Raw genomic sequence first — 10780 nt, 5'->3', positions numbered from 1 at the left:
AAATGGCACTTCTCCCAATTTAGCACTAGGTTTGTCTCTTCACGTCATTTCAAAACCCTGTCAAGATTCAACAAACATTCATAAAAACTACTTCCAAAAATAGAGAATTCAAGCATAAATAGCTTTAGCATTTTCTCCAACATATATGAAAAGTAGCGACCATGCATTGTTAGAAGGTGGCTAAAGCATTGAATAATCTAAATGGCATCCTCTTGAAAGTAAAAGTGCCATAAGGACAAGTAAAGGTTGCCTTCTCTTGATCTTTTAGAGCTATTGCTATATGATTTTATCCTGAATAACCATCGTAGAAAGAATACTACTTTCCAGCTAACTTATCTAGCATCTGATCAATAAAAGGTAAAGGAAAGTGATCTTTCCTTGTGGCTTTGTTGAGGTTCTAGTAGTTCATGCAAACTCTCCATCTAGTTACTGTCTTCATGGGGAGAAGCTTATTGCTTTTGTTTGGAACCTATCAAGACCCAAATAGGGGAGCCATGACTTGCATGCACGAGTCTAGCAAGTAATGCCCATGAAACCCGAGAAAGCCTTAAGATTTAGTTATTCAATAATATTCAATCCAAGCTATCATAAGCAAGGCATGTTCCATTGTATCTTAACGTCATCATTTTATCAAAATGCCCCTTGGCAGTACATTTCTCAAATACACTATGTCCACAAGCCATACGTTTGCCATTAGTCTGGTTCGTACACACCACCCTTAACGTAGAAACACATGGTACTCAATGCTTACAATATCCAAAATTACAAGTTTTCTAAGTTTTACAATAAAAGTGTGGAAGCATGCATGACTCGAACTCAACAAAGTGGACATGTCGGAAGAGCACCTATTAGATGCCAAAATCTCATCTCGTCCAATGACGATGGTAAGCCACATAGAATTCTATGATGTCACTTATCTACACATGGTACGCAAACAGGGTGAGCCATCTAATACTAAGTGAGATGGGGATGCTAAACGTAGCATAATATAACACATTATATAACAGTAAGGGAGACATATTTATTATATAAAGCCTAAATGGCTATTCATCAAACATCTCTAACGGTGAAAGTGCAAAGATCATTCTAATATCCTATATGCATGTTACATCAACTCTATCTTGTCGTGATCTCTTCTTTACAACACACTCATATTCGATAATAAGCCAACTTTATGTCTCCAACCAAACATTAAAATCCTAGGCTTACCATAAGCCATTATCGAATGAATTTCACCAACTGCAATTGCTCTTCCCACAAATAAATTGAATCACGCACAGTAGCCAACTGGCAAAAAATCAAACATCATCTGGAGTAATCTCAATAGAAAATAGTCATATACATAATCATCATCTAGAGTAATCTTCCAACGGATGGTAGCATAAACTTCATTTCATCTGTAGTAATCTTCTAATGGATGGCAGCCATATGCACAATCATCATCCAGAGTAATCTCCCAATGGATGGCAGCACAACTCTGCAGCCAAAAATTACAGGCGAGATCACTACCCTTACTTATCTCCATCCTTACAAGCATACGCATAGTCACAAGGGAGATGCCACTTAACCCTCGACTTCACATCAACATCTGGAATTCATCTATTGGATCGAACGTATCAAACCATAAGCCATCAATGCCCTTATATTTCATACATGAAATCTAGCTTCCTTAGCCTTATACACGTATGTAGTTCACCCACTTAGGCCATCTTGTTTTATAATGCGCATATGTATATCACAATAATTTTCTTATGAAGCATACATCATATATTCATTTTCAATCATAATGCCACCTCATGGCTCACAAAATAACATATTCAATTATCATCGCATAGTATAAATATTCTGACCTAGGCATACTCATCTAGGTACAAACTTATTGAAATAGTTACCAGCTCATACTTCCCAATAACATGGCATATGTACACATTTTCTCAACACGTATAATATATATGTTAGCCTAGGCATACTCATCTATGCCTATTGTCGAAGTTGCACACAAAAGTGTACGTTTCGAACAAGTAATATAGACAGTTAGTCCAGATTATCGTTTCCACAAGGATTTGTTTCTAAAGTTTCACTAAGTACTAAAATTGTATAAAAAATTAATCTTATTTATGCTAACCGAGAATTGAAAAAAAATCAAAGACAACTAAAAATAAACACTAAATTAACTAACAAAAATTAAATATGTTGAGAAAAGCAGTAAACTAAAGACTTAGGATCATGGGTTCATTCAACACTTCATCTGATACTAGTTTTTCTTGTTATTTATCTTTCTTGGGTGATTTTACTAACCTAGAATCCAAAGCTATGGACAAGTCTCCATCGAGATGCGTGCACAAATACATAACTTAATTAGTTCACTATATGTCTATAGGAATCAATTAAATTAAGTTCATTAAGCAGTTATCCTAATTTGGCTATGTATGGCAATTGGCGTATGTCTACCTAAATCGCGAATCAGATCACATAAGTGACATGAGCATACACCATCCAATCTTAGTCTAATCCAAAATCTCCCTATAGAGTTTTAATTAGATTCACAAATCAATTAATTGTTGATTAGGCCATTAGAGGCATTAAGAACAGATTTGACTAAGTACAACGATACCCATTCATGATAAATAACAGAAAAACAAGTATTCAGACTACATGTTGAAATCCACCACAATCTTAGAAAAGGAAATTAGTTCATGATATCTAAATAAAACACTATCTGAAGAAATTTAGCCATGAATTCAAAGTAAGAAAATGAGAGTAACACAATAGAGAGAAACAAACTAATGTTGGCACCTGGTTGAACTTGAATCATTGTCAATTGCTCTTGATGTCTTGCTTGATTCTAGCTCCAATTCTCTAGAAAAGCTACTATTTTCTTCTTTTCTAAATGCTTTTATAAAGCCCTTTAAATATGTTCAAAGTGCCTTGCTTTCTAATTTTTCGTCAAAGTTTTATTTTTGGAAATCAAGGTGGCATTACAGCCTTGACTGCATGGTGTCACTGCACTGTGGAAAACCTTGAAGGCGCTATTGCACTACTTCTTCAATGCCGTGGTAGTCTATTCTTGAAAAATTTTGCACAAGGCAGCATGGTGACTGAGGCTATAGTTTTGAGTTACTCATGGCTATGGCTTTGAAGGAGTTACTGCTACAGCCCTAGAAGGCTCGTGGCTTGAATTGGACAAAGTAGTAAACATAGAAGTTGTAGCCCATTCTCTTAGCTTCCCAATGGATCAAAAATCACATCAATTGGGCTTCTTCAACTCAAGTTATCTATAAATTACTACAGTATGTATGAGTGAAGCCTTTACCATACTTATGCTATTATGACTCAATTGCACCTTACTCATCATATATCTTGCACAAAACCATGAGAGAAATTGACATTAACTCTTGTTAGAGTAAATTAAAATAAAATAAAGTAAAATTGAAATAAAATAACTCAATTTAACTATTCAACATGCAATCCAACTTAAATTAGAAAAACACCTTAAATGCTAAAATTCGAACCTAAAAACTCAAAGGTCTTGCTACTTAAGTATCGAAAATATGTCAAAATAACTCCATATAATAGAGTTATCACGCCCCCAAAATTAAGATTTTGCTAGTCCTTGAGCAAAATAAAAAACAACATGCAATAACTTAAATAATGAGAACATTTAACTAGAGTTTAATTGCACCATTGCATTAATCACCTTTAATATCCTCAAAAGTTAATCCATATTCATAACTCTAATCCACATACAAATATTATTTAAGTTCATGTTTGAATTCAAATGCAAGCTTATCGTTAATTGAATTTCCATTTGTGTGTGCAATCTTTTCACTTAGAATATTGTACAATCCGGATAAGTTTATATTCATGCAAAATTCAAATTTTTAATTAAATTCCATAAGTTTGCTTTCATCTTTCTCTCCCCTAATATAGAGTAACACTAAATTAAGGATTATGTCATGACTCAAATTCGGGGTTCCATGATTGGCACGCATGAGCTGCCAAGCAAGCCCATAAGACTCAAGGAAGCCTTCATAGTTAAGTCTTGATAAACACATATATCATAATCATAAGGCCTCATAGCCAACATCATTTCATTAAAACTTAAATCTTTTAGCAATCAACATTAGTCCCTCGACTCATAATAACATTTTAGAATTTAAATGTAACATACACATAGCCATACCTTAGCTAATTCACTAAGTCATTAAACATCTCATTACATAACATAAGGCAAAGTCGTGCTGTCATATTTCCTTTATGACATACTTTATATACATAGTGGAAGCATACATAAACCATGACTCAGATTGTGAACACAGCAAAGATTCATTGTCAGCAGATAACATACCACTTATTAAAATTGTATGTCTAACGTCTACAACGCTAAATCACCTAATCCCCGGTGTCTATTTATTTGCACATGTACAACTAAAGTGGTGAGTCACACTAGTACTCAATGAGCGGGAGCCAAAAACAATTGTAAATCTGTAGGGATAGTTGCTGCACATATCCCCTAATCATGCATGCATGTCATATATCTCATGCAAGTACATAAAGGAGGCGAGTCAGGCATCACTAGTCAATTGTGATCTGTTACAATTGTAGCAGCCGTACTACGTTGCATACTCATGTCTATTAATATACTAAGGTGGTATAATCTTTGTCACCATACTCATTCAATATCGTTATCAACACAACCTCTTAACAATTTAATCTATCGTATGAATTGGCCCACCTTATGGCCATCTACATGCATGGCTTAGCTTACCTACCTACGCGTCTGATCATAAGCTCATCAAGCATGCAGCACATCATAAACATATATCAATTACATTTGTCTCTTACCTCAATCCTTTGCATTAATCATTATTTCATAACATCATATAGCATAATTCACATTTCAAAACCTAAAGCATGACACCACATGGTAATAACATCATATCATAGAGTGGTCCTCCCTGGTCATAGCATAGTCATGTATAGTGGCTAACTGACGAACAACACATAATATCGTGTTAATCCCAATTGCTATGGCGAACAACGTAGTCATGTCACACCCCATTGTCGAGCAAAGACGAAGTCAAGTCATGCCCCATTGCCATGACAAATGATAGAGTCAGGTCACACCCTATTGCTGAGCAAATGACGGAGTTTATAGTCATCATACAATGCCATGTCATGCTCTATTGCCATGGAAAATGACAGAGTCAATGTTACGCCCCATTGCCTAGCAAACGATGGAGTCTGTGGTCATTATCCAGAGTAATCTCAATGAATGGCATCATAACATCATAGGTGGGAATCATAGGCGAAACAAAACCACCATCCCTATTTACCACCATCCTTGTAGGCATTGTTACATGGTCATAAGGGTATGGACACACTCAACCTCATAATATCCATCATCTAAAATCCTCTATGGATGGAACATACATATCTCACATCATATCATCATCTAGAATCATCCACGGAAGGAACATACATATCTCACATCATATCATTGTCTAGAATCATCCCCGGATGGAACATGTTCCTCAACATAATCACAATTCATTATACTAGTCATTAAGACATATTCAATCATTTGTAATCATACTTTATTTCTCATCTCAAGAACATAATCATTGGCATGCTAATTACTTAGTCTAGGATAATCATTTTAAGCAATTCACATAATTCATAGAACATTCACTAGTCTGGACATACCATTTCTAAACATGTTGATCGTATAGACATTCAACATAGTGCCATCATTTTCATTACATTAAATCATATTCACATTAACATCATTAGCCTAGGCATAATCCTTCTAGGTGTATAACATCATTCTCACATGTTTTCTACTCTAGGAATTCTACCTCTAGGCATGCTTATAGCTCATACATAGCATACATTATGCATCCTCATTATTGAAGCATATATGCACTTTAGTCAGTAAAATCCTATGCATAAAAGTTTCCCCACTCACCTTGGCACTTTAAGTGTTCTTTAACCCATACTTGCCCACTTTAGGTCAACAACTTAATATTCGCAAATGGGCAGAACTCTTACTCCCAATAGTCATATAGTATTTAACAATGCATGCTCATTAGCATTTACATCATAATTCTAAATTTCATAGCCAAATCTTGGCTTTTAGATTATTTCTAGCTTTTTTAAAAATAGCTAAATCTTTAGCAACTTAACAAATAAACTGAAATCCTTTAACAATGAGCTAATCCATACCTTAGAAGTTGGATTGTGCTGTTGTTTACCCCAAATATCCCATTAACTCAATGGGACAATTTTCCACCAACACTGCATCTTTTTAAATCTAAGTCATCAACCATTTAAATTGGAAATCAATAGACAATAATGCTATATCTTACCTTCAAAAACATTTCGCAATTTTCAAATTTCCTCTAAACAACTCCAAGTGCTTCAAAATTTTATTCTTGGAAGCTTGTCATTTAACATTCCACTACGCAAGTATACATATCGAAGAGATAGTATATTAGCAAGCAGAGTATCGATCCCACAGGAAATTGATCTAGAATTTTACTAACTACTAAAATTAGAAAATTTTAGTTTTATTCAAATAATTAAAATCTAAATTCTAATTGAACTAAAAATTACTCAACTAAAACTAATTTAATTAAAAATTAAAGCAACAAGATAATTGGGCAAGCAGCAAATCAAAGAAGCCTAGGATTACAATATCCCTCATACTTCATCTAAATCTTACCTCTCTTCCTTAACTTATTTCAATGGCTTTAATTGCTAACCTAGAGTCCTAAATTATTTATAACGGTGTCTCGACTCATCTTATAAAAATATCTATTTTAACCAAAACACTATATCCCTATGTGAAATGAAATAAAAACAGACTCATTAAGTTCAGGCTCTAATCTGGCTACATATGGCCTATAGGTGTATCCCTATCCTATATGCAAATCAATTAATATGATCATGTGCTATTTCAATTTTAGTCTACACTAAACTCCCTTTCCCAAGTTTGTTTAGGTTCCTAAATCAATTTAATTGTTTTTCAAGCAATTAAAAGCATTAAGAACAAACTGGAATAAACAATTCAAATCCCATTAAAGATAAGTAAGAAAGAGTTTAAAAGTTAGACTACATGTGAGTTCAATTGCAATCTTAGAAAAATAACTTAACTCATAATATCTAATAAAAACGATATCCAAAGAAATTTAGCCATGAATCGAAGTCAAAGAAAATAACAAAAACACAAAAGTAAAAGAGAAAACTAATAGTTAGAGCTTTGTGATCTTGATTCTCCCTCCAACTCTTTTATTTTCTTGCTTTGTTCTTGGCTTCCAATCTCCAGAATAGTTGCTTGCTGCCTTCTCCTCAAAATCTCTGAAAAAGGTCCCTTAAATAGGCTCCAAATAATCTAATTTCCAAAATCCAGTCAACTTTTTTTATTTTTGGAAAGTCGTCCAGCGCTGCGGTGCTGCAGCATTGAGCTCTTTGGAAATTTGTATGTCTGCTTCCTTTCATCAACGCTGCACCCTTGTTCTCCCAACGCTGTGGCAGTCTATTAACTTCCAATGAATTAAGAATCACATCAATTGGACTCCGAGATTGAAAGATATACACCAAAGCCTCAAACGAATTGCATCAACTGTGACACCATTGTGTATTAAAGTATCACAAATCTCCAATAAGTTTGATGGCAGAGATTTAGATCATCATTTAAAAGGCGCTCAACCTAAACTGAAGTTTGAATCATGGTGATGATAGCCGGCTTAATCTCAAAATTGTTTGCTTGAATAGCAGGCTTTTGAATGCTTGATGGAATTCCTTGTACCAAAGGAATTGCATAGTCCCTTAAGCAAAGATTTTTAGCTACTATGCATTTTTGGATTTGCTGTTCACCCTATGGATCAGCCATTGTATTTATTGGAACAACACCTTGTTGATTTTCTCGTCAAAGCATGATGAATGTTTTCTCAATTTTTGGATCACATGAGAGTAGTCTCCAAGCTATTTGCTCTTCTCATACAATAATTGAACACACCTATAAAACAAAGAAATAAAACCTAAATTGAGAATAATCAGTGAAATTTTAATATTAGCCACTAATAAAGAAAACAAAATCCCAAGCAATGGCCTTAAAAACGTGTTGTTGATTTTGCACACACAAGTATATGTAACAAACAAGTAATATAGACAGTAAGTCCAAATTATTGTTCCCACAAGGATTTGTCTCCAAAGTTTCACTTCGTACTAAAATTGTATAACAAATTAAGCTTATTTAAGCTAACAAAAAATTGAAAAAACGAATCAAACACAAAGTTAAAAATAAATACTAAATTAACCAACAAAAATTAAATATGTTGAGAAAAGCAGTAAATTAAAGACCTAGGATCATGGGTTTATTCAATACTTCATCTGATACCAACTTTTCTTGTTATTTTTCTTTCTTGGGTGACTTTACTAACCTAGATTCCAAAGCTATGGACAAGTCTCCATCAAGATACTTGCACAAATACCTAATTTATTTAGTTCACTTTATGTCTATAGGAATCAATTAAATTAAGTTCATTGAGCAAGTGTCCTAATTTGGCTATGTATGCCAATTGGCTTTTGTTTACCCTAATTGCGAATCAAAACACCTAAGTGACGTGGACATACCCTATTCAAATCTTAGTCCATCCTAAAATATCTCTGTCGAGTTTCAATTAGATTCACAAATCAATTAATGGTTGATCATGCAATTAAAGGCATTAAGAACAAATTTCAATTAGTAAAATGATACCCATTCATGATAAATAACAGAAAAATAAGTATTGAGATAACATGTTGAAATCTACCACAATCATAGAAAATTCATGATATATAAATAAAACACTATCCAAAGAAATTTAGATGTAACGCCCGTTCCTCTATCGCTACCGGCGTCTGAGTCTTGCAGGAAAACTCGACAAATGTCGAGCAAGCCTTAATTGAAACTCTTATTATTACCTTACATTCATTCCACCAACTCAAGTACTCCTTTTGAACCGTGTAACATTTTGTAATAAGAATAGAACAAAAGTCGTAATAAGCCATCTTAACCTTTATTCACCATAATTGTAAGAACACATTATAGTCTAAAATCTCCAATTGTACATTTACATTGAAACCAGTGTCTATTTACAAAAGCAAAATACACTATGGATGACTCAACCTTTAGATGTGGAGTGACACTGAATAAATGCTATGAGATGCCTTTACCTATCCGCTATAGACAATAAATGTCGATGAATGCACGCTAGACCGTTCACTATTTGCAAAAGGGAGATAAGGGGTGAGTCTCACAGACTCAGTGATCATCAGCTATGTGAACAGGACATAGATGGGAAACAAGCTTAAAGCAGATAATTTGAATAATAAACCAGAATATAAAATGATAATCTTATAAAACCAAATCATATGTAACGTATTGGTGCCTTGTAAAAATGATGCTGTAAAATCATAAAGCAATACTTTCCTTGGCAAAACAATGCTGAAAACAAGCATAGCAAAATAAATTTCATTCATCGAAATCATCTTTTTCCATCAATAATAGAAATAACCGTATAAAAGTGCATGTACTTCCAAAATGAGTGGCATGTCAAAATCAATGTGTACATCCACATAAATCAACTCATAATCACATATAAGCACTAAAATCTTTCATTCAAATAAGGGAGCTATAGAAAACATTAACTCTCCACCATGCAAAAGAGAATGAGTCTCAAAATTTTTAAGGCACTCGAGTAGGTGGTCATCATAATAATCAACTTGAGGACCCACTTTAACATAATAACAATCTGGGAGCTCTTTCTTCATCGAATTCCCAGAGCCATAACAATCTTGATGATGTTGGCCAACATTAGAGAAATCAGGTGGTTGCAACTACATATATCAACTTGTGGCTTCGCCACAAATACCAACCCTGTGGTCTTGCCACGTATATCTCACAGATCGTGGCCCCAGCCATGTCTAACAGCCCATCGATCATCTAAAGGTTCTTTTGCTAGAGCTCACTATGCATAAGGGTCACACTATTCTGATGTGACATTCGACCTGCTCTCAACACTCTCGATTTGTCAAAACCATTGTCGAAACCAAATCATGGTTTTCAAGAGTCTTTTCTTAAATCAATTAAAAACAAGGTTTGGTAGCCTTTCAAAATTTCTTTTCACATTAAAATGCATGGTGTAAACATTTGCATAAAGACTGGGCTAAAATTGGCTCCCGAAAGAAATTGCATCTAAACAATTTAACAAGTGCATTTAACTATGCACATCACACAAAGATACAAGGCACGATTTTTCATACAAAACATTGCAAAAGGGCTTGTTTCCCGATTTCTAAAACACTTTACATATATGTATATATATAGTATACACAACAACTTCTAAATCCATTTGCATCCACAATTGCCTATGGTTTCTACCAGCTCATGCTTTCCACAAAAACAATGTATAAATTGTGCCAAAACAATTTGTTTATGACTTCAAACGCCTATATCAATCTTTCGAATGACATTCATCATGTTCAAACTATTATTTTCATACCATTAATCACGTATATGGCAGCAACTATAAATCTAATTTTACCAAGTAATTTCTAAGCTTGTACGTACCAATATTCACATTTAACATGCTGCCACTATGCGAAATATCAATTCCATTCGTATTACACCAACATTCTCAACTTTTAAAATTTTTCAAATCAACAAATGCCCACAAATTTCATTTTTCAAGCTTTAAACAATTAATAATTGTTTCCTAACCATACTTAAGGCATC

The sequence above is a fragment of the Theobroma umbraticum genome, unplaced genomic scaffold (assembly GCF_002168275.2).
Source record: "Theobroma umbraticum cultivar Fairchild unplaced genomic scaffold, ASM216827v3 scaffold_81.0, whole genome shotgun sequence".
Classification (NCBI taxonomy): Eukaryota; Viridiplantae; Streptophyta; class Magnoliopsida; order Malvales; family Malvaceae; genus Theobroma; species Theobroma umbraticum.
This window is presented reverse-complemented; position numbering follows the sequence as displayed.